This window comes from Ranitomeya imitator, chromosome 3 (assembly GCF_032444005.1).
Source record: "Ranitomeya imitator isolate aRanImi1 chromosome 3, aRanImi1.pri, whole genome shotgun sequence".
In the NCBI taxonomy this organism is placed as follows: domain Eukaryota; kingdom Metazoa; phylum Chordata; class Amphibia; order Anura; family Dendrobatidae; genus Ranitomeya; species Ranitomeya imitator.
In genome coordinates, this window is record NC_091284.1 from 143277355 (window position 1) to 143303065 (window position 25711).

Below are 25711 nucleotides of genomic sequence, written 5' to 3' on the forward strand. Positions count from 1 at the left end.
CAAAAATGCTATCCCCTTTACAAAATAAAGTGATAGAGTGCTATAGGAAAAGGTCCAGAAATAAAAGGGGGGCTAAAATGATATTTGCCGCTTATGCTTAGTGTGTGTACTTTGTATATCATTAACTCATGTAAATATCACAGTGTGCAAATATTTAAAAAATATGTATAAAAAATGTGCAAAATTACTATCTCCACTACAAAATAACGTGCTAAAGTGCTACAGAAAAAAGCCCACATGATTGTAAAATAAAACAAATAGGGAATAAGATTGACCCTAGAAAAATATATATGAATCAGATCTAAAGTGCCCAAGTGCAATAACCCATGAATGAACTCAGCGTGGTGCAATGAAAAAGTGCATCGTTATAGCCAGAGCTAAAGAGTAAATAGAACCCTGTAAAAATTCTTTATACCAGATCTAGAGTGCCCACATGCAGTGACCAATGGTCAAACTGAGTATAATGCAATGGATTGCAATGGAAAAATCCGTCGGTATAGCCAGAGATTATGTAATAATGTACCTGGGGGTGTGAAATCCTAGATGAGCGCTTCACCCGACGCGCGTTTCGGAAACTGTGTCTTCCTTCGTCTGGGGAAGTCTGAAGAAGAGGGAAAGAGGGGAGTGAGAGTCGAGGATATGCACTGTGCATGCCCATGGATCCAAGGCCCGCAGTGGGATTACGTTAGATGACACTGCGAGGTGGGATCTGGAGCAGCGTGGACGCACAGGCACTGACAGCCTGACACCAAATTATGTCAGAAGACAGGCAGCGCTAATTGGGCATGTCCAAGGGATAACAGAACAGCGCAGGCTCCGTGACAGCTTAAAACAACACTGAGGAGGCAGCGCACGGCACCAAGGGGATAGGAATGACAGCTGTGCTGCGCCCCATTACGAAGGAAATAAGCACCTCCGGGACGGTTTAACGGTATAAGGGGACACATTTTTAGTGTTTACTTCTGTGTTTGCAAGGAGCATAATTAAAAGAGCAACCTTTTCCTTTTGCATCTTGCTGCACAAGATGGCTCTTTCAGCTACAAACGTCTTGGGGGGGGGGGTTTAAAGGTTCCCTTTCAACTTGCTCCAATCAGGCTTCGGCATACACTCTGTTCCTCTGCTCCTCCTGCTGTCCCTGGGCTCTAACACCGCCAGTTGGTGCCTGGAAGTGCTGTCTGCACAGTCAACAGTCGCTCCTCTGTTATTGGGGTTCAGTAACGGCAGCTGATCCCCAGCTGTGTGTGCGGCAATACCTCCAATCTGCTCCTCCTGCTGTCCTTGGGCTCTAACACCGCCAGTTGGTGCCTGGAAGTGCTGTCTGCACAGTCAACAGTCCCTCCTCTGTTATTGGGGTTCAGTAACGTCAGCTGATCCCCAGCTGTGTGTGCGGCAATTCCTCCAATCTGCTCCTCCTGCTCTCCCTGGGCTCTAACACCGCCAGTTGGTGCCTGGAAGTGCTGTCTGCACAGTCAACAGTCCCTCCTCTGTTATTGGGGTTCAGTAACGTCAGCTGATCCCCAGCTGTGTGTGCGGCAATTCCTCCAATCTGCTCCTCCTGCTCTCCCTGGGCCCTAACACCGCCAGTTGGTGCCTGGAAGTGCTGTCTGCACAGTCAACAGTCGCTCCTCTGTTATTGGGGTTCAGTAACGTCAGCTGATCCCCAGCTGTGTGTGCGGCAATTCCTCCAATCTGCTCCTCCTGCTCTCCCTGGGCTCTAACACCGCCAGTTGGTGCCTGGAAGTGCTGTCTGCACAGTCAACAGTCCCTCCTCTGTTATTGGGGTTCAGTAACGTCAGCTGATCCCCAGCTGTGTGTGCGGCAATACCTCCAATCTGCTCCTCCTGCTCTCCCTGGGCTCTAACACCGCCAGTTGGTGCCTGGAAGTGCTGTCTGCACAGTCAACAGTCGCTCCTCTGTTATTGGGGTTCAGTAACGTCAGCTGATCCCCAGCTGTGTATCCGGCAACGTGTCATGCGACCGCCACGCTGGCACAACTAAAATGTAAGGGGACCTGTCCCCCCCCCCTAGGCGTTTGTTACTGAAAGAGCCACCTTGTGCAGCACTAATACTGCACAAGGAAAAGGTCGCTCTTGAAAGTATGCTCCTTGCAAACGCTGAAGTACACACTCATGTAATGTGTCCCCTCACACCGTCCAACCGTCCTGGAGGTGGGACTTTCCTTTGTAATGTGACGCAGCACAGCCGTCATTGCTACCCCCTTGGCACCGTGCGCTGGCTCCTTAGCGTTGTTTGATTCCGTCATGGACCCTGCGCTGTTATGTTATCCCTTGGCCATGCACAGTTTGCGCTGCCCGTCCTCTGACATCATTTGTTGTCGTCCTGGCTGCGCCTGTGCGTCCACGCTGCCTGAAATCCCACCTCGCAGTGTTGTCTAATGTGATCCCACAGTGGGCCTGGTATCCATGGCCATGCGCAGTGCATATACTAGACTCTCACTTCTCTTTCTTCACGCTTCTTCAGACTAGGCGGCGTCAGCTGATCCCTTATAGCATGCCACGGCCGTGACGCCGCACAATCTGAAGAAGCAGGAAGGAGGTGAGTGAGAGGCGATAATATGCACTGCGCATGCCCATGGATCCCTGGACCGCAGTGGGATTACATTAGATGACACTGCAAGGTTGGATCTCGGGCAGCTTGGACGCACAGGCACTGCCAGCCTGACACCTAAATGATGTCAGAAGACGGGCACCGCTAACTGTGCATGGCCAAGGGATAACATTACAGTGCGGGCTCCATGACAGAACCAAACAACGTTGAGGAGGTGGCGCACGGCACCAAGGGGGTTGGAATGACGGCTGTGCTGTGTCACATTACAAAGGAAAGTCCCACTTCCGGGACGGTTTGAAGGTATGAGGGGACACATTATATGAGTGTGTACTTCAGCGTTTGCAAGGAGCATAATTTTAGGAGCCACCATTTTCCATGTGCAGTATTACTGCTGTACAAGATGGCTCTTTCAGCAACAAATGCCTGGGGGGGGGGTTAAAGGTTCCCTTTCAACTTGCTCCACTGCAGGCTTCGGCCTACACTCTGCTCCTCTTTGATTCCCTGGGTTTCAACACTGTCAGTTGCCACCTGGAAGTGTTGTCTACACAGAAAAAAACACTAGCTGATGTGTCAGTGGGGTTCAGCACCGCCAGCTGTTCCCCTGCTGTGTAGTCGGCAACGTGTCCAGCACAAGCCACGCTGGCACAACAGACCAAAAGCTGCCACCAGTGCAGGCTTCGGCCTACACTCTGCTCCTCTCCTCCTCCTGCTGACCCTGGGCTATAACACCACCAGTTGTAGCCTGGAAGTGCTAGCTGCACAGAGAAAAACACCCGCCAATGTGTCAGTGGGGTTCAGCACCGCCAGCTGTTCCCCTGCTGTGTAGCCGGCAACGTGACCTGCAAACGCCACGCAGGCACATGAACTGAAATTGAAGGAAGCCTGCCCCCCACCCCCAGGTGTTTCTATGTATAACAGCCACCTTGTACAGCAGTAATGCTGCATTTGTACAAGGTGGCTGACTTTTTCTCCTTGCCCACGTGGAACTCAACACGTACAAAATTTGTCTCAGTAGAGACCATTACATTGTCCCTGAGGTGTGACTTTCCTTTTCAATGACACGCAGCACCCCCCTTGGTAGCGCTGCCCGTCTTCTGACATCATTGGTTGGCTGGCTGTGCCTGTGCGTCCGCCCTGCCCAACACAACGCCCCTCGTTGTCTCATTTATTTTGACAGCGAGGGTGTGCTTGATGGGCACAAGCAGTGCATATATTCGCCTGTCTTCACTCCCCTCCTTCCGCCTTCTTCAGACTATGCGGCCTCATGGCCGCGGCATGCGATAAGGGATCAGCTGAGGCCGCACAGTCTGAAGCAGGTGTAAGGACATGAGTGAGCGGCGAACATATTTACTGCACAAGGCCAGGAATTCCAGACCCGCAGTGTGAAAATTAGAAATCACACTGTGGGTGTGGGATTCATGGCCATCGCTAACCGCACCGGCCAACATGAAATGAGGTCAGAAGACGGGCAGCGCTCACAGGGTATTGCCAAGGGATAACACAAGAGTGCAGACTCCTGTACAGCAAATAACAACGCTCAGGAAGCAGCGCCCAGCACAAAGGCGTTATTTTTCGACACCTGTGCTGCGTGTCATTAAAAAGACAAGTCACGCCTCCACTACAGTTCTACTGTACACTGGGCTAAATTGTGTACGTGTTTTATTCAGCGTGTGCAATGAGAAAAATTCATAGAGCAACCATTGACTTGTGCAGCATTAATGCTGTACAAGGTGTGGCTCTTGTACTTTGTAACACCTGAGGGGGGTAAAGGTGACTTTTGAAATTGGTTCTACTAGGCTTCGGCCTTCACTCTGCTCCTCCTGCTGACCCTGGGCTCTAACACCGCCAGTTTGAGCCCGGACATGCTAGCTGCACAGAGAAAAACACCAGCCAATGTGTTAGTGGGGTTCAGCAGCGTCAGCTGTTCCAATGCTGTGTAGCCGGCATCGTGTCCAGCACAAGTCACGCTGGCACAACAGACCAAAAGCTGCCACCAGTGCAGGCTTCGGCCTACACTCTGCTCCTCTCCTCCTCCTGCTGACCCTGGGCTCTAACACCGCCAGTTTTTGCCCGGACATGCTAGCTGCACAGAGAAAAACACTAGCCAATGTGTTAGTGGGGTTCAGCAGCGTCAGCTGTTCCCCTGTTGTGTAGCCGGCATCGTGTCCAGCACAAGCCACGCTGGCACAAAAGACCAAAAGCTGCCACCAGTGCAGGCTTCGGCCTACACTCTGTTCCTCTCCTCCTCCTGCTGACCCTGGGCTATAACACCGCCAGTTGTAGCCTGGAAGTGCTAGCTGCACAGAGAAAAACACCCACCAATGTGTCAGTGGGGTTCAGCAGCGTCAGCTGTTCCCCTGCTGTGTAGCCGGCAACGTGACCTGCAAACGCCACGCAGGCACATGAACTGAAATTGAAGGAAGCCTGCCCCCCACCCCCAGGTGTTTCTATGTATAACAGCCACCTTGTACAGCAGTAATGCTGCATTTGTACAAGGTGGCTGACTTTTTCTCCTTGCCCACATGGAACTCAACACGTACAAAATGTGTCTCAGTACAGACCATTACATTGTCCCTGAGGTGTGACTTTCCTTTTCAATGACACGCAGCACCACCCTTGGTAGCGCTGCCCGTCTTCTGACATCATTGGTTGGCTGGCTGTGCCTGTGCGTCCGCCCTGCCCAACACAACGCCCCTCGTTGTCTCATTTATTTTGACAGCGAGGGTGTGATTGATGGGCATGTGCACTGCATATGTTTGCCTGTCTTAACTCATCTCCTTCCGCCTTCTTCAGACTGTGCGGCCTCATGGCCGCGGCATGCGATAAGGGATCAGCTGAGGCCGCACGGTCTGAGGCAGGTGTAAGGACATGAGTGAGCGGCGAACATATTTACTGCACAAGGCCAGGAATTCAAGACCCGCAGTGTGCATTTTAGAAAACACACTGTGGCTCTGGGATTCATGGCCATCGCTAACCGCAGCGGCCAACATGAAATGAGGTCAGAAGATTGGCAGCGCTCACAGTCACAGGGCGTTGCCAAGGGATAGCACAAGAGCGCAGACTCCTGTACAGCAAATAACAACGCTCAGGAAGCAGCGCCCAGCACCAAGGCGTTATTTTTTGGACACCTGTGCTGTGTCTCATTAAAAAGACAAGTCACGCCTCCAATACAGTTCTACTGTACAATGGGCAAAATTTTGTACGTCTTTCATTCTGCGTGTGCAATGAGCAAAACTTAAAGAGCAACCTTTCACTTGTGGAGCATTACTGCTGCACAAGGTGTGGCTCTTCTACATTGTAACACCTGAGGGTGGGTTATAGGTGACCTTTGAAATTGGTTCAATTAGGCTGCGGCCTACACTCTGCTCCTCTCCTCCTCCTGCTGACCCTGGGCTCTAACACCGCCAGTTGGGGCCCGGACGTGCTAGCTGCACAGAGAAAAACACCAGCCAATGTGTTAGTGGGGTTCAGCAGCGTCAGCTGTTCCCCTGCTGTGTAGCCGGCATCGTGTCCAGCACAAGCCACGCTGGCACAACAGACCAAAAGCTGCCTCCAGTGCAGGCTTCGGCCTACACTCTGCTCCTCTCCTCCTCCTCCTGCTGACCCTGGGTTCTAACACCACCAGTTGGGGCCCGGATGTGCTAGCTGCACAGAGAAAAACACCCGCCAATGTGTTAGTGGGGTTCAGCACCGCCAGCTGTTCCCCTGCTGTGTAGCTGGCAATGTGACCTGCAAACGCCATGCAGGCACCTGAACTGAAATTAAAGGGACCCTGGTCCCCCCCCAAGGTGTTTCTATGTATAACAGCCACCTTGTACAGCAGTAATGCTGCATTTGTACAAGGTGGCTGACTTTTACTCCTTGCCCACGTGGAACTCAACACGTACAAAATGTGTCTCAGTAGAGACCATTACATTGTCCCTGAGGTGTGACTTTCCTTTTCAATGACACGCAGCACCCCCCTTGGTAGCGCTGCCCGTCTTCTGACATCATTGGTTGGCTGCCTGTGCCTCTGCGTCCGCCCTGCCCAACACAACGCCCCTCGTTGTCTCATTTATTTTGACAGCGAGGGTGTGATTGATGGGCATGTGCACTGCATATGTTCGCCTGTCTTAACTCATCTCCTTCCACCTTCTTCAGACTGTGCGGCCTCATGGTCGCGGCATGCGATAAGGGATCAGCTGAGGCCGCACAGTCTGAGGCAGGTGTAAGGACATGAGTGAGCGGCGAACATATTTACTGCACAAGGCCAGGAATTCCAGACCCGCAGTGTGAATTTTAGAAATCACACTGTGGGTGTGGGATTCATGGCCATCACTAACCGCACCGGCCAACATGAAATGAGGTCAGAAGATTGGCAGCGCTCACAGTCACAGGGCGTTGCCAAGGGATAACACAAGAGCGCAGACTCCTGTACAGCAAATAACAACGCTCAGGAAGCAGCGCCGAGCACAAAGGCGTTATTTTTCAACACCTGTGCTGCGTGTCATTAAAAAGACAAGTCACGCCTACAATACAGTTCTACTGTACAATGGGCAAAATAGTGTACGTCTTTCATTCTGCGTATGCAATGAGCAAAATGTAAAGAGCAACCTTTCACTTGTGTAGCATTACTGTTGCACAAGATGTGGCTCTTCTAAATTTAAACACCTGAGGGTGGGTTAAAGGTGACCTTTGAAATTGGTTCAATTAGGCTGCGGCCTACACTCTGCTCCTCTCCTCCTCCTGCTGACCCTGGGCTCTCCCAGTTGGGGCCCGGACGTGCTAGCTGCACAGAGAAAAACACCAGCCAATGTGTCAGTGGGGTTCAGCTACGCCAGCTGTTCCCCCGCTGTGTAGCCAGCAACGTGTCCTGCAAACGCAACGCAGACACAAAGCTGCCTCCAGTGCAGGCTTCGGCCTACACTCTGCTCCCCCTGCTTACCCTTTGCTCCAACACCGCTAGTTGTGGCTTTAGGAAGACAATCTTGAATAGGCAACGCATCCGGGTTCCAGCACCGTCAGCTGATTCTCGCCAGTGTTTTTGTCACGGGTACTCCCTCGTGCCCAGCCTGGTTCCAGCACCGTCAGCTGTTTCCGGGTACTGTCAAACTCACTGAGACACCTATGCGTTCCCCGTCGTGTTGCAGTCGGGTTAGCCAACTCCAGGGTGCCTCCAGTTTAGGAGCTTCCTATGTGGGCTGCGTGAACTGGTAGTCAAGGCTGGTTCTGTAGTGCCAGTAGGCCCAGCGCCCCCTGTAGGACTGTTGGGGTTCGGTAACTGCGGCTGCCTCGCGGCCTAGCTGTTCTCTCCTCTCCTGTGGGCCTTGGGGTCCACCACCTGGTTCCAGCACCGTCAGCTGGTTCCGGGCCGAGCCTTTGGCTTAGGTGCCTCCTCCTGGGTATCCAAGTTCCGCCATTGCCAGGCGGTCCTTGGTAGTGCTTTTAAGCGTGGGCACCTACAGCTTAGTAACCGGGTTCCAGCACCGTCAGCTGGTCCTCGGTCGTGCCATTGGCTCTTGCACACTGGGGCAACGCATCTGGGTTCCAGCACCGCCAGCTGGTTCTCGGCAGTGTTTTTGTCACAGGTACTCCCTCGTGCCAAACCTGGTTCCAGCACCGTCAGCTGTTTCCGGGTAGTGTCAAGCTCACTGAGACGCCTATGCTTGCCCCGTCGTGGTGCGGTCGGGTTAGCCAACTCCAGGGTGCCTCCAGTTTAGGAGCTTCCTATGTGGGCTGCGTGAACTGGTAGTCAAGGCTGGTTCTGTAGTGCCAGTAGGCCCAGCTCCCCCTGTAGGACTGTTGGGGTTCAGTAACTGCGGCTGCCTCGCGGCCTAGCTGTTCTTTCCTGTGGACCTTCGGGTCCACCACCTGGTTCCAGCACCGTCAGCTGGTTCTTGGCAGTGTCTTTTGCTCTTGTACCTTCTGCTCCCCATCCTGGTTCCAGTACCGTCAGCTGGTTCCGGGCAGAGCCTTTGGCTTAGGTGCCTCCTTCTGGGTATCCGAGTTCCACCAACGTCAGGTGGTCCTTGGTAGTGCTTTCAGGCACGGGTACCTCCTGCTTAGTAACCGGGTTCCAGTATCGTCAGCTGGACCTCGGTAGTTCCATTGGCTCTTGGACCTTCGGCTACCCATCCGGGTTCCAGTACCGTCAGCTGGTTCTCGGCAGTGTCTTTTGCTCTTGTACCTTCTGCTCCCCATCCTGGTTCCAGTAACGTCAGCTGGTTCCGGGCAGAGCCTTTGGCTTAGGTGCCTCCTTCTGGGTATCCGAGTTCCGCCAACGTCAGGCGGTCCTTGGTAGTGCTTTTTAGCACGGGTACCTCCTGCTTAGTAACTGGGTTCCAGTAACGTCAGCTGGTCCTCAGTAGTTCCATTGGCTCTTGGACCTTCGGGTAGCCAGCCGAGTTCCAGTTCCATCAGCTGGTTCTCGGCATTTTCTCAGCCTTCTTGTACCTTCTGCTACGTTTTCAAGTTGAAGACCCTAAAGACGACATCACGGAAGACCACCCCTAAGATGACGACGACGACCCTGGAGATGACGAACCTGAAGACCACCCCGATGACGATGACGGTGGAGACAACGACGGCGGAGATGACGACGGCGGAGACGACGACGGCGGAGACGACGACCCTGGAGACGACGACATGGAAGACCGAGAAGCAGAAGAACAAGAGGCTGCAGAACAAAGAGCAGAAGAACATTAAGCATAACACTTAATATCAGAGCAAAAGATATGTAAATTCTATGCAGAAGAAGACTAAGCAGTGTATGGGGGTGAGTCCGTTCCTCCTCGTGGTGCCCCTGGATAAAGCCTGATGCTGCAGGCCAAACTGAACGCGGACAAATGTAACTTTTGTGACTGGCAGAACGGAAGGTGTAATCTTCAAACTTTTATAGATAACAACTACGGGAATGCCTGTCACAAATGTGAATATGATGTAAAAGTAGAATAGGAAGAATAATAATAGTTGGATAAAATGAATATGAAGAATGTAATAAAAAAAAAAAAAAATTTAGAAGAAGATGAATAAGGTGAAGAAGTTGATGTCAAAGATGCTGATGATGATGAAGATGAAAGTGTGGGAAAATTAAAAAAAAAAAAAAGGGGAAGGGCGTGGAATAGTGAAACATCAATATCTGACAAAATAAAAAAAAATTTACATAGTCAATATCTTTGTCACTCCGAACGTCTTTAAAAAAAAAAAAAAAACATGCTATTCTATTTGATTGGGCTAAACCTCTATGACTTTAATGTCTCCGCCACCTCCCCAAATACATCCTGCATTATTCTTAGTTGTTTTCCTTCATGTAGAATGAACCTACAAGGAAAGAAAGGGTTTATTTTAATTCCGATATTTTGGTCCCATTGACTTGCATTGGGATCGGATATCGGTATCGGCGATATCCGATATTTTTTGAATATCGGCCGATCCAATCCGATACCGATACTTTCCGATATCGGAAGGTATCGCTCAACACTAATAGTGGGAGATTAATATTGGCCTTTGTGCTTCTGTGCCAGTCCTGTGTGCCATCTCTCTCAAATTGTGGGCCACAGAAAGCCTAGTGTCTGTTTTTTTTTTATTTTGGTTTTTAAATTCTCCCTGAAAAAAAAAAAATAGTGGGAGATTAATATTGGCCTTTGTGCTTCTGTGCCAGTCCTGTGTGTGCCATCTCTGTCAAATTGTGGGCCACAGAAAGCCTAGTGTCTGTTTTTCTTTATTTTGGTTTTTAAATTCTCCCTGAAAAAAAAAAAATAGTGGGAGATTAATATTGGCATTTGTGCTTGAGTGACAGTCCTGCTTGTGTGGCATCTGTTATGACCTGGTGGTTAGGAGCACCCGACCTGATAGTTAAACTCATACAGGACAAGCTCTGGGATGTGGGAGCTCTGCTGACCGCAAGCCCTAATCCTATCGCACACACTAAAAATAGCCGTGGAGCGCTCCTGACGCTCCCTAGGCGCCTAGTCACAGCCTAAGGACTAGCTAGCCCTAGAGATAGAAAATAAAGCCTACCTTGCCTCAGAGAAATTCCCCAAAGGAATAGGCAGCCCCCCACATATAATGACTGTGAGTAAAGATGAAAGTCACAAACGCAGAAATGAAACAGGTTTCAGCAAAGGGAGGCCAGACTTACTAAATAGACAGAGGATAGGAAAGGTAACTTTGCGATCAGCACAAAAACCTACAAAAGACCACGCAGAGTGTGCAAAAAAGACCTCCGCACCGACTCACGGTGTGGAGGGGCCACTCTGCATCCCAGAGCTTCCAGCTAGCAAGACAAAATCATGATAACCAGCTGGACAAGAAAACAGTGAACAAATAATGACTATCAGGAACTTAGCTTCTGCAGGAGAAGGCAGGTCACCAGAGAGATCCAGGAGCGAACTGAACCAATGCAAAAACATTGACAGCTGGCATGGAATAACGATCTGAGAGGAGGTAAATAGAGCAGCCAACCAAAGGATAAACCACGTCACCTGTGTAAGGAACCTCAGAAGCAGCAGCTTCACTCATAGCCACCAGAGGGAGCCCATAGACAGAACTCGCCGAAGTACCGTTCACGACCACAGGAGGGAGTTCGACAACAGAATTCACAACAGGCATCTCTCTCATTTTGTGCCACAGAAAACCGAGTGTGTAACATTGTGCCTGATTTTCCTTGCAGTCTCACCCACCTATAAAGGGATATCTAAATCCTACAGAAGTTTGAGTTCACCTTGTAAGTTGTTTAGCAGTAACAAATACCGTTACTTTGGTTACGTTTTTAAAACAATGAGGAAGTCTGGTGGAAGAGGTCGTGGCCGTGGGCGTTCATTGCCAGCTGGTAATGATGGTAGTGGTGGTGGAGCATCAGGTGGTCGTGGGAAAAACAATATAGCACCTAAGTCTCGAGCTGTGGAGCCAGGTTCGTCATCTGGCTACACAAGGCCTCGAACGCTCCCTTTTCTGGGAGTAGGAAAACCGCTTTTAAAGCCAGAGCAGCAAGAGCAACATTTGGCTTTCCTTGCTGACTCAGCCTCTAACTCTTTTGCCTCCTCTTCTGAAACTGGTAAATGTAAAAGCAGCGCGTCGTTAGTGGATGTTCACGCTCAGGGACAAGTCGCTCCATTGTCCTGTTCAGCAAAAACAACAACAGAGAAGGATGCGTCAGGCGACACAACGGGTAACTCCATGGAGCTTTTTACACTTACCGTTCCTGGGTTAGAAAGTGAAACAGTTAACAGGCCATGCCCATTACAAGTTGAATCGGACATGGAGTGCACAGATGCACAGCCAAAGCCAGATTACTATGCTGTTCCTTTGACTCAGACCACCACATTGCACTCGCAGTGTACTGATCCAGAATCAGACCCTGATGAGACTATGGTGCCCCGTCACAAACGCTATACCACCGGCTTACACGGTGACACAGACGAAGTTGCACACGAGATAGAAGAGGAGGTCATAGATGACCCAGTTGTTGACACCGATTGGCAGCCATTGGGGGAACAGGGAACAGGCGGCAGTAGTTCTGAAGTGGAGGAGGAGGGGCCGCAGCAGGCATCAACATCGCAACAGGTTCCATCTGCCGGGCCCGTAACTGGCCCAAAACGCATGGCAAAGCCAAAACCTGTTGGAGGACAGCGTGGCCATCCGGATAAAGCTCAGTCTGCAATGTCTGAAAAGGTGTTATGACCTGGTGGTTAGGAGCACCCGGAATGACCTGATAGTTAAAACTCACACAGGACAAGCTCTGGGATGTGGGAGCTCTGCTGACTGCAATCCCTAATCCTATCACACACACTAGAAATAGCCGTGGAGCGCTCCTGACGCTCCCTAGGTGCCTCGTCACAGCCTAAGAGCTAGCTAGCCCTAGAGATAGAAAATAAAGCCTACCTTGCCTCAGAGAAATTCCCCAAAGGAAAAGGCAGCCCCCCACATATATTGACTGTGAGTAAAGATGAAAGTCACAAACGCAGAAATGAAACAGGTTTCAGCAAAGGGAGGCCAGACTTACTAAATAGACAGAGGATAGGAAAGGTAGCTTTGCGATCATCACAAAAAACTACAAAAGACCACGCAGAGTGTGCAAAAAAGACCTCAGCACCGACTAACGGTGCGGAGATGCCACTCTGCATCCCAGAGCTTCCAGCTAGCAAGACAAAATCATGATAACCAGCTGGACAAGAAACCAATGAACGAATTAGATACTTTCAGGAACTTAGCTTCTGCTGGAGTAGACAGGTCACCAGAAAGATCCAAGAGCGAACTGAACCAATGCAGAAACATTGACAGCTGGCATGGAGTAACAATCTAAGTGGAGTTAAATAGAGCAGCCAACCAAAGGATAAACCACGTCACCTGTGTAAGGAACCTCAGAAGCAGCAGCTCCACTCACAGCCACCAGAGGGAGCCCACGGACAGAACTCACCGAAGTACCATTCACGACCACAGGAGGGAGATCGACAACAGAATTCACAACAAAAAGGTATCCGATGCTAGAAAGAGTGCAGTCTGGCATTTTTTTAAACAACATTCAATAGATCAGCGCAGTCATCTGTTAAAAATGTTCAACTACCTTAAGCAGAGGCCAGAATCTGAAAAGTCTAAATACAAGTTGCATGCATAGACATTTAACCACCATGCATTTGCAAGCCTGGACTAACTACCAAACATCCATTAAGGTTGTAGCACCCTCGGCCAATAAAGCTAGTCAGCAATGCTACATCCCTTCCGTCACTGTAAGGCCACCATTTTCCGCACCACCTGCAGTATCTGTGCAGGTTTCGTTGCCAGGCCAAAGCAGTCAGGGTCAGGGAATCACCAGTTTCGTAGTTGGAAACACTGCATGTAGGGCACCGGCAAGAATACCGTCTCCAACCGTCTCTCAGTCTGCCATGTCCACCGGCACCCCCGCTAGTTCCACGATCTCCAGCTCTCCAGTCCAGCTCACCCTACATGAGACTCTCGTTAGAAAAAGGAAGTACTTAGCCTCGCATCCGCGTACACAGGGTTTGAACGCCCACATAGCTAGACTAATCTCGTTAGAGATGATGCCCTACCGGTTAGTTGAAAGCAAAGCTTTCAAAGCCCTGATGGACTACGCTGTACCACGCTACGAGCTACCCAGTCGACACTTCTTTCCGCGAAAAACCATCCCAGCCCTCCACCAGCATGTTAAAGAGCGCATCGTCCATGCACTCAGGCAATCTGTGAGTACAAAGGTGCACCTGACAACAGATGCATAGACCAGTAGGCATGGCCAGGGACGTTACGTGTCCATCACGGCACACTGGGTGAATGTGGTGGATGCAGGGTCCACAGGGGACAGCAATTTTGGGACAGTTCTGCCTAGCCCACGGTCTAGGAAACAGTTGGCTGTAGCCGTTCGCACCCCCTCCTCCTCCTCCTCGTCCTCCTGCAGAAGCGAGAGCTCGTCCACAGACCGCAGTCGCACAACCACTCCATCCGCAGCTGCAACTGATGCACACCAGGTCTCCCATTATGGGGCAGCTACTGGCAAGCGTCAGCAGGCTGTATTGGCTATGAAGTGTTTGGGCGACAACAGACACACCGCGGAAGTTCTGTCCGAGTTCTTGCAGAAAGAAACGCAGTCGTGGCTGGGCACTGTAGATCTTGAGGCAGGCAAGGTAGTGAGTGATAACGGAAGGAATTTCATTGCTGCCATCTCCCTTTCCCAACTGAAACACATTCCTTGCCTGGCTCACACCTTAAACCTGGTGGTGCAGTGCTTCCTGAAAAGTTATCTGGGGTTATCCGACCTGCTCCTCATAGTGCGCGGACTTTGCTTGCATATCCGCCGTTCGCCCGTACACTCCAGCCGTATGCAGACCTATCAGCGGTCTATGAGCCTTCCCCAGCATCGCCTAATCATAGACGTTGCAACAAGGTGGAACTCAACACTGCACATGCTTCAGTGACTGTGCGAACAGAGGCGTGCTGTTATGTTTTTGTGGGAGGATACACATACACGGGCAGGCAGTAGGATGGCAGACTTGGAGTTGTCAGGTGTGCAGTGGTCGAAGGTACAAGACATGTGTCAAGTCTTTCAGTGTTTTGAGGAATGCACATGGCTGGTTAGTGCAGACAACGCCATAATAAGCATGAGCATCCCTCTAATGCGTCTGCTGATGCAAAGTTTGACGCACATAAAGGAGCAGGCGTCTGCAGCAGAGGAAGAGGAAAGCCTTGATGACAGTCAGGCATTGTCTGGTCAGGGCAGTGTACAGGACGAGGTAGCGGGTGAACAGGAGGAGGAGGAGGAGGACGAGGAGGATGATGGGGATGAGTATTTTTTTAATGAGGAAGCTTCTCCGGGGCCAATAGCAACTGGTGGCGTTGCAAGGCCGGGTTCAGGTTTTTTAGGGAGACAAGTGACGTAGATTTGCCTGAAACTGCCCCTCAACCCAGCACGAACGCAGATTTGACAACTGGAACTTTGGCTCACATGGCGGATTATGCCTTACGTATCCTGAAAAGGGACCCACGCATTATTAAAATGATGACCGATGACGATTACTGGTTGGCCTGCCTCCTTGATCCTCGCTATAAAGGCAAATTGCAAAATATTATGCCACATGAGAACCTGGAACAAATATTAGCAACCAAACAATCAACTCTTGTTGACCATTTGATTCAGGCATTCCCAGCACACAGCGCCGGTGATGGTTCTCACACGAGCTGCTGGGGGCAACAGGGCAGAGGTGTTAGAGGTGCACAAATCAGAAGTGGCGTTGGAGAGAGGGGTTTTCTGACCAGGTTGTGGAGTGATTTTGCTATGACCGCAGACAGGACAGGTACTGCAGCATCAATTCAAAGTGACAGGAGACAACATTTGTCCAGTATGGTTACTAACTATTTTTCATCCCTTATCGACGTTCTCCCTCAACCGTCATTCCCATTTGATTACTGGGCATCCAAATTAGACACCAGGCCACAATTGGCAGAATATGCATTGCAGGAGCTTGCTTGCCCAGCAGCTAGTGTGCTATCAGAAAGGGTATTCAGTGCTGCAGGTTCAATATTAACCGAAAAAAGGACTTGTCTGGCTACCCAAAATGTTGATGATCTAACCTTCATTAAATTGAACCACAACTGGATTTCGAATTCTTTTGACCCACCTTTCCCGGCTGACACCTAGCTTTCCTATTGAAAGGTCTTGCTTGTGGACTGCTCTGACTGACTTTTCCAATCTCGTAATTTGCAGCAGCTGTTTGTCCAGCATAAGACATGTTTACACCTCCCTAAATGGCCAAACTCCCCCCCACGGGGCCGTGGTCTCGCCACTTGGCGCGAGCACCCGTGAGAGTCCCGTTTGTCTGAAGAGGTGGGTGTGCACGCTTTTGGTCGACGGCACTGCCACTGGGTCCCTCATAGTACAATAAAGTGTCCCTGGTGGTGGTGGTGCGCACCCAATGTCAGACACACCGTTGTAACATGAGGGGCCCTGGGCCTGTACCGCTGGCCACAAGAGAGTTCCCCCCCAGCACAAACAGTGCTCTACCACTTGCAAAATTATCTCTCACAGCTCCACCAATGTTTAGTCTATGTGCTGACATCCTTCAATGCCTGGCACTGACAATACCAATGTGTTTACATGTATGATGCTACTTAAAATAGTCAGGGGCAGTGTCCTATATTTACACCAGTAAATACTTAGCGCCAAATTACTAGGTCTGAAACTCAGCACAGGAGCCCACCCCTGTACCTAAGTATGCCACCTTTTTGTGTTTTGGTTTTGTTGTATTGCGAGACATTAACATCTATTTATTTTTTGTGAGTTCTAACTGTCAGACACTCATTACAATCGGTCTCCGCTGACAACACCAATGCTGCCTGTATACCCCTGCAAGATAATTCCAAGTGTCTACAGCCTACTTTTGTTAGGTTAGGCCTACTAAGCCTGTCTGCGGTCCATTATAGAAATTGTCCTTCACTGACCAGACCACTGCTGCCCGTGTACCCCTGGAACCTATTTTAAAGTGCCTACAGCCAACTTTTGTTATGTTAGACCTACTAAGCCTGTCTGCGGTCCCTCCTTCCAATAGTCCTCCACTGACCACACCACTGCTGCCCGTGTACCCCTGGAACCTATTTTAAAGTGCCTACAGCCAACTTTTGTTATGTTAGGCCTACTAAGCCTGTCTGCGGTCCATTATAGAAATTGTCCTTCACTGACCAGACCACTGCTGCCCGTGTACCCCTGGAAGCTATTTTAAAGTGCCTACAGCCCACTTTTGTTATGTTAGGCCTACTAAGCCTGTCTGCGGTCCCTCCTTCCAATAGTCCTCCACTGACCACACCACTGCTGCCCGTGTACCCCTGGAAGCTATTTTAAAGTGCCTACAGCCCACTTTTGTTATGTTAGGCCTACTAAGCCTGTCTGCGGTCCCTCCTTCCAATAGTCCTCCACTGACCACACCACTGCTGCCCGTGTACCCCTGGAACCTATTTTAAAGTGCCTACAGCCAACTTTTGTTATGTTAGGCCTACTAAGCCTGTCTGCGGTCCATTAAAGAAATTGTCCTTCACTGACCACACAACTGCTGCCCGTGTACCCCTGGAAGCTATTTTAAAGTGCCTACAGCCCACTTTTGTTATGTTAGGCCTACTAAGCCTGTCTGCGGTCCCTCCTTCCAATAGTCCTCCACTGACCAGACCACTGCTGCCCATGTACCCCTGGAACCTATTTTAAAGTGTCTACAGCCAACTTTTGTTATGTTAGGCCTACTAAGCCTGTCTGTGGTCGCTCCTTCCAATAGTCCTCCACTGACCACACCACTGCTGCCCGTCTACCCCTGGAACCTATTTTAAAGTGCCTACAGCCAATTTTTGTTATGTTAGGCCTACTAAGCCTGTCTGCGGTCTATTATAGAAATTGTCCTTCACTGACCACACCACTGCTGCCCGTGTACCCCTGGAAGCTATTTTAAAGTGCCTACAGCCCACTTTTGTTATGTTAGGCCTACTAAGCCTGTCTGCGGTCCCTCCTTCCAATAGTCCTCCACTGACCACACCACTGCTGCCCGTGTACCCCTGGAACCTATTTTAAAGTGCCTACAGCCAACTTTTGTTATGTTAGGCCTACTAAGCCTGTCTGCGGTCCATTATAGAAATTATCCTTCACTGACTACACCACTGCTGCCCGTGTACCCCTGGAAGCTATTTTAAAGTGCCTACAGCCAACTTTTGTTATGTTAGGCCTACTAAGCCTGTCTGCGGTCCCTCCTTCCAATTGTCCTCCACTGACCACACCACTGCTGCCCGTGTACCCCTGGAACCTATTTTAATGTGCCTACAGCCAACTTTTGTTATGTTAGGCCTACTAAACCTGTCTGCGGTCCCTCCTTCCAATAGTCCTCCACTGACCACACCACTGTTGCCCGTGTACCCCTGGAACCTATTTTAAAGTGCCTACAGCCTACTTTTGTTATGTTAGGCATACTAAGCCTGTCTGCCGTCCCTCCTTCCAATAGTCCTCCACTGACCAGACCACTGCTGCCCGTGTACCCCTGGAACCTATTTTATAGTGCCTAGAGCCAACTTTTGTTATGTTAGGCCTACTAAGCCTGTCTGCGGTACCTCCTTCCAATAGTCCTCCACTGACCACAACACTGCTGCCCGTGTACCCCTGGAACCTATTTTAAAGTGCCTACAGCCAACTTTTGTTATGTTAGGCCTACTAAGCCTGTCTGCGGTCCCTCCTTCCAATAGTCCTCCACTGACCAGACCACTGCTGCCCGTGTACCCCTGGAACCTATTTTAAAGTGCCTACAGCCAACTTTTGTTATGTTAGGCCTACTAAGCCTGTCTGCAGTCCATTATAGAAATTGTCCTTCACTGACCACACCACTGCTGCCCGTGTACCTTTGGAAGCTCTTTTAAAGTGCCTACAGCCCACTTTTGTTATGTTAGGCCTACTAAGCCTGTCTGCGGTCCCTCCTTCCAATAGTCCTCCACTGACCAGACCACTGCTGCCCGTGTACCCCTGGAACCTATTTTAAAGTGCCTACAGCCAACTTTTGTTATGTTAGGCCTACTAAGCCTGTCTGCGGTCCCTCCTTCCAATAGTCCTCCACTGACCACACCACTGCTGCCCGTGTACCCCTGGAATTTATTTTAAAGTGCCTACAGCCAACTTTTGTTATGTTAGGCCTACTAAGCCTGTCTGCGGTCCCTCCTTCCAATAGTCCTCCACTGACCAGACCACTGCTGCCCGTGTACCCCTGGAACCTATTTTAAAGTGTCTACAGCCTACTTTTGTTATGTTAGGTTTACTAAGCCTGTCTGTGGTCCCTCCTTCCAATAGTCCTCCACTGACCAGACCACTGCTGCCCATGTACCCCTGGAACCCATTTTAAAGTGCCTACAGCCAACTTTTGTTATGTTAGGCCTACTAAGCCTGTCTGCGGTCCCTCCTTCCAATAGTCCTCCACTGACCACACCACTGCTGCCCGTGTACCCCTGGAACCTATTTTAAAGTGCCTACAAACAACTTTTGTTATGTTAGGCCTACTAAGCCTGTCTGAGGTCCCTCCTTCCAATAGTACTCCACTGACCACACCACTGCTGCCCGGGTACCCCTGGAACCTATTTTAAAGTGCCTACAGCCAACTTTTGTTATGTTAAGTCTACTAAGCTTGTCTGCGGTCCATTATAGAAATTGTCCTTCACTGACCACACCACTGCTGCCCGTGTACCCTTGGAAGCTCTTTTAAAGTGCCTACAGCCCACTTTTGTTATGATAGGCCTACTAAGCCTGTCTGCGGTCCCTCCTTCCAATAGTCATCCACTGACCAGACCACTGCTGCCCGTGTACCCCTGGAACCTATTTTAAAGTGCCTACAGCCAACTTTTGTTATGTTAGGCCTACTAAGCCTGTCTGCGGTCCCTCCTTCCAATAGTCCTCCACTGACCACACCACTGCTGCCCGTGTTCCCCTGGAATTTATTTTAAAGTGCCTACAGCCAACTTTTGTTATGTTAGGCCTACTAAGCCTGTCTGTGGTCCCTCCTTCCAATAGTCCTCCACTGACCAGACCACTGCTGCCCGTGTACCCCTGGAACCTATTTTAAAGTGCCTACAGCCAACTTTTGTTATGTTAGGCCTACTAAGCCTGTCTGAGGTCCCTCTTTCCAATAGTCCTCCACTGACCAGAGCAATGCTGCCTGTGTACCCCTGTAACCTTTTTTAAACTGCATTGAGCCAAATTTTTTGTTGAAGGCCTACTACCTGTGTCTGTCTGCGCCACTCAATACAGCTGTCCTCTGAAAAAAGCTGAGCGTCAATAGTCTGGTTTTCAGCCTATAGGTATTTGAAAACTGCATTGGGGCTACTACTTCGGTAGGGCCTACTAACGGTGTCTGCCACTCCAAGGTGTTCTCCAGGTTGCCTCTCCATAGCTTCGATCTTCTAGCTTTCATTCAGTAGTTGTTGAAACAACACTGCATTAGGCCTACAAGTTGGGTCTGGGTTGTAGAGACGGTGTCTGCCGCTCCAAGGTGTTCTCCAGGTTGCCTCTCTATAGCTTCAATCTTCATGCTCGTGTTAAGTAGTTGTTGAAACACTACATTAGGCCTACAAGTTGGGTCTGGGTCGTAGAGACGGTGTCTGCCACTCCAAGGTGTTCTCCAGGTTGCCCCATATAATCGAAGCTGCATAGAGCCTATTTTGTTATTTTACGCCTACTAAGTCTTTCTGCGGTCCCTCCTTCCAATTGTCCTCCACTGAGAACACCAAGGCAGACCGTGTACCCATGTAACCTTTTTTAAACCTGCGTCGAGCCAACTTTGTGGTGTAAGGCCTACTTGTAGTGTCTGGCTGCGCCACTCAATACAGCTGTCCTCTTTACAAAAAATGACCTACAATTATCTGGTTTTCAGCCTATCGGAATTTTAAAACTGCAGTGGGCCTACTAGTTGGGTTGGGGCCTTCTATCGGTGTCTGCCGCTCCTTGCTGTTCTCCTTCAGTGAACAAAGCTGTGCCGCCTGTTTACTACTGTTGCCAATTTTGAACTGCATTTAGACTACTTACTGATTTGGGCCTACTCTCTGTGTCAGCCTCTCATTCCATTTGACCTCCACTGAACAAAGCAATGCCACCTGGTTAGTCCTGTTACCAATTTTGAACTGCATTTAGCCCACTTTATTCTTTGGGCCCATATCTGTTTCCCCCTCATCCTGCCCATTGCCCAGCCAGTGATAGATGAGTCTGCTGGTACATTGACCCATAATGCAACATTCCCCGTGCACGCTACACTGCAAGATTGTGACCCTGCTGAAAGTCAGGTTCCCCTTCCCGCATACCATACCACCTTACACGGGGACAAAGAGGAAGGTGCAGATGAAGTTGCAGGTTCCTTCATCAGGTGGGGGGAGGAATACTCGTTGGCGACGTCACTGGCACAGGGCCCCTCATAGTGCGCAAAAGTGTCGCTGCTGGTGGGAGGCGCCCCCGCCGTGCAAACACACCGCCGTACTTTGAGGGGCCCTGTGCCATTGCCAATGCCAACGAGTGGGCCCCCCTGCTTGCTCAGGATCACAGCACTTGCAAAATTGAAATACTTACCTCTCCCTGCTCCACTGCCGTGACGTGGTCCAGATTTCCTGGGCCCACTAAATACTTGAACCAGCCCTACCCCCCACAACTTTAGCCAAATGACCCCCAATTTCCAATGCCTTACTATTATTATAAGGTAAATTTAGATTGACAAGCTTCAGTAACAAGAATGTATGTTTTTTGCCATTAAAATGGGCACTGTAGGTGTTTTCCTGGCCTCCACTCACTGCCGACTATGCTCCCCCATTGACTTGCATTGGGTTTCGTGTTTCGGTCGATCCCCGACTATTCGCGATAATCGGCCGATTCCACTCGACTCGACTTTTGAGATAGTTGGGTTTCGCGAAACCCGACTCGACTCTAAAAAAGTCAAGGTTGCTCAACCCTAATCCTTGCTTCTTTTTCTCCAAGACCTTCACACCAGCGGAGAGGAATTTTTTCATCGGAGACAGGGAGTTGCTAGCCATGAAGTTAGCTTTTTCAGAGTGGAGACACCTCTTGGAGGGAGCTCGCTTTCCCTTCCAAGTGTTCACTGACCACAAGAACTTGGTGTACCTGCAGACAGCCCAACGGTTAAATTCTCGCCAGGCCAGATGGTCCTTGTTCTTCTCCTGGTTTCATTTCACCCTCCATTTTCTTTCTGGGCAGAAGAACATTCGGGCCAACGCTCTCTCTCGCTCCATTGTGTCATCTGTGGAGGAGGAAGAGGATCCTCGGCTTATTGTCCCCACCGAGAGCTTGAGAACCGTGGCCCCGGTTTCGCTAGTGTCTGTGCCTCTGGGAAAGGCTTTTGTACCATTCAGTTTGCGACCGGAGGTTCTCTCTTGGGCACACTCGTCCAGGATGGGTGGACATTTTGGTTCCAAAAGGACATCTGAGTTACTGGCGAGGACATACTGGTGGCCGCAAGATGGCTCGTGATGTCGCAGAATATGTTCGGGCGTGTGTCTCTTGCGCCAAGAACAAGTCCCCTCGGCAATGGCCAGCTGGTTTGCTTTACCCTCTGCCAGTGGCGGACAGGTCCTGGGAGATGGTCGGGATGGACTTTGTAGTGGGCTTACCCAAGTCTTGTAACTGCACCATTATCTGGGTGATCACCGACCATTTTTCCAAAATGGTGCACTTGGTGCCTCTTCCACGGCTACCTTCTGCACAGGCCCTGGCTGTGTTAATCATCAAACACATCTTTTGCCTACACGGTATGTCAGACAAAATTGTTAGTGACCGGGGTCCCCAGTTTGCGTCTCGATTCTGGACAGAGCTTTGTCTTCTACTCAGTATTGAGTTGAATCTCTCTTCGGCATATCATCCCGAGACGAATGGGTTGGTAGAGAGGGCCAACCAGACCTTGGTCACATATTTACGACATTTTGTCTCTGCCATGCAGGATGACTGGGCATCCTTGCTACCATGGGCAGAGTTTGCGCTTAACAACGCCGTAGCCGACTCCACCGGTCAGACTCCATTCCTCCTAAATTACGGCCAGCATCCGCGTGTCCCTATACCCATGCCTGTGTCTTCTGCCGATTCCAGGGTGGCAGACTGGGCTATGGAGGCACGGGACATTTGGGACCGCACTCAGGATGCCATTCAGGCCTCCAAGGAGAGAATGAGGTCCTCCGCCGATGCTCATCGGCACCCCGCTCCGACCTTTGCTCCTGGCAACTTAGTGTGGCTCTCCGCCCGTAACATCAGGCTGCGTGTTGAGTCCTCTAAGTTTGCACCTCGCTACTTGGGTCCCTTCAAGGTCCTCGAACAGGTTAACCCTGTGGTCTACCGTCTGGCCCTTCCTCCATGCTTGGGTATCACCGACACCTTTCATGTGTCCCTCTTGAAACCCGTATACATGTCCTGGTTTTCCGAGTCATCTGCCGGGACATCGGGTTCATCTACGGACGACTACGAGGTGAACATTATTTTGGGGTGCAAGGTGGTACGTGGCAAAAAATTATATTGGGTGGATTGGAAGGGTTATGGCCCAGAGGACAGGTCCTGGGAGCCTGCTGAACACATTCAAGCTCCACAGCTCATTGCTGCCTTTGAGCGCAGCGAGGTCCAAGGAGGGGGGGGGGCCTAGGAGGGAGGGTAATGTTAGGTGTCGAGTTCCCACCTCTGCACAGAGAGAATCTCGAACCATCTCTGCTGCGGTCTCCCATTCTTCTCCAGCCACAGTAGAGTCTGCTCAGTGGAGAAGTCGTTCCCAGCATCTTGCTCAGTCTCACTCTGTGCATAGGATTACTCCTGCTTTGCCTGCTTCTGCCATTGAAGCCAGTGCTGGACAGCGGCGAGCAGACGCTTTTGGCATCTAAGTCCTGCTTTTTCCCTTCTGAGCATGCCCAGGGTGTGACGTCCCATTGGAGATCGAGGGTCACATGCTCAGATGCTGCAGCGGTTCCCATTGGTCCTTTATTGGAAGGTCCTGAACATGCTGCAGCTGTATAAGCTGCGCATGACCGCACGGCCATGCGCTAGTGTACATTTGTAAATGTGTGTGTGTTGTGAGTGAAAGTCGTTCATTAAAATCCCCTCCCTATTGGATGACTGTTCGCGGAAGGTGGGTGATTGCTATCTAGCGCCCGACTTAGCTACCAGCACGTTACACACCTTACAGCATCTTATTGCTGTGACTGCCAGTGCGGCGCCGTGTGCTTTCACAGCGCTTTTCTGACCCAAGCCTGGGTGGTTAGTGGCGTCCGCCAGTGCGGCACCGCATGCACTCTTGTGCATCTTTAATTATTATTTTGTTAGGCTGACACCCCATTAGCGGTGTTGAGCGCAAGTAGTCTATACGGACTCAGATGCCAAGTCTTGGGACTGAGCTCGGTGACTCCTTGCTTGCGCTCTTGCTGTCTTTTTACCAATAAAATGCAAACCAGCGTTATGAAATATATATTAATAACCTCAAACTGTCTGGCTCAGAGAAAATGTATGTTAAGCCGTGGTATCACAGCAAATAGATTAATGGCTGCACTCAAAATTAATCTGTGCTAGAGCAATACCACGTTATTAGCCATAGGTAAGTGTTCATACTAGGCAGTCAGCTCAGGTACCCATCTGTTCTGAGATTACCTTGACGATTGGTGGATGGGCTCACAACTTTTGGCCAAATCTTGTGCTAAGAATCTCATGTGTTTTTTCATATATTTCACAAGCCATTATGCTATTTCCATTTCATGTATCGCACATTTCCTTGCTCTAGCACAGATTAATTTTGAGTGCAGCCATTAATCTATTTGCTATATGACTTTTTTTGTTATGCACCAGTTCAGATTAGATAGCTGTTCAGTCAGTTTTTCTAAGCCGTGGTATCAAGCAGCACATATATCAATATCGCAGTTACAGAATTTTTAGCCTACTCAAATGATAAAAATAGTCCTAAAATTATTTGGTTTGGGGAGCAGATGCCTGCCTTACTAGTGCCTTACTAGTGCTTTTGCACACAAGAAGAGGTGCCTTTTTCACATGGGGCAGTGCAACCATTATCCCTGTCAGGGGAAATTCAAAAGCTTTGTTCTTTTATTAATGAAGAAGTGATCCTTTTAAAACAAAATCCAAAAATGATCTCTGTTTTGAGAGCAGGAACAGGTTAGATGTTTTGAAAGTGAATATGTAATGGCTACTTAACTAGGAATGAAAAAATTATCCGTATTTTTGGATCCGCATCAAGTTTCTTATACTGATAAATTATCAGTTAAAAAGACAAACCGTACAAAAAATTCACCCATTTTTAGGTAGCAGGATCAGGTGTTACGCACCTGTCTCAGCTTTAGAGGGTTCTGTTTCCTTCCCTTATAGCCACAGCTATCTGTTGTGCTCCACTTCGTGTTTTAAAAGGGGCATGATGTGCCTCCATAACATCAGCTCTGTAGGCTTTTTAAGCTCTGTTTGGAAACACCCCCACCCCTGAATGCCAAACAACAACTGTGTCCTGCAGACATATGTTTGAAATCTGACTTCTTCCAAGTCCTTGGCTGTTGTTGTCTCTTCTAGAATCCTGTGAATGCTTCATCTTTATAGCATGTTAACTCTTTCCGTGTTGTTATGGATGTAAAGAAATTGTTGAAGATATACAAAATGGACGTATATTTGAAGATGGTGATTTTGTGCTAAGTCATACTTGTTATTGAATTAAAACACTTCTGTGGACTTTGACATGTATGTTCAAGTGTGTCCTTTTTTCACTAATAAGAATGAGTAATGCTTAGGTAACAAAATAGAATCCTAAAAGGCGATGAATAGTGATTAAGCCCCTCCTGAGGAAGGAGAAATTACAGGTTTTAACATTTATCAATATGATAAGTGATAATCTATGTAAGTATGTGCTTTCCACAATAAATCACATTTCTGCTAGTGACTGTACTTTGCAATCATGAGTAGTTTTTCTCCAGGTACACATATATCTGTTTGATATATAATTTGGCAGCAGACAATTAAGATGATCACACAACTTTATTGTGACGCTTACATTTGCTGTATGCTTCTTGAATAGTGTTGAGCGATACCTTCTGATATTCAAAGGTATCGGTATCGGATGGTATCGGCTGATATCCAAAAAATATCGGATATCGCCGATACCGATACCCGATACCAATGCAAGTC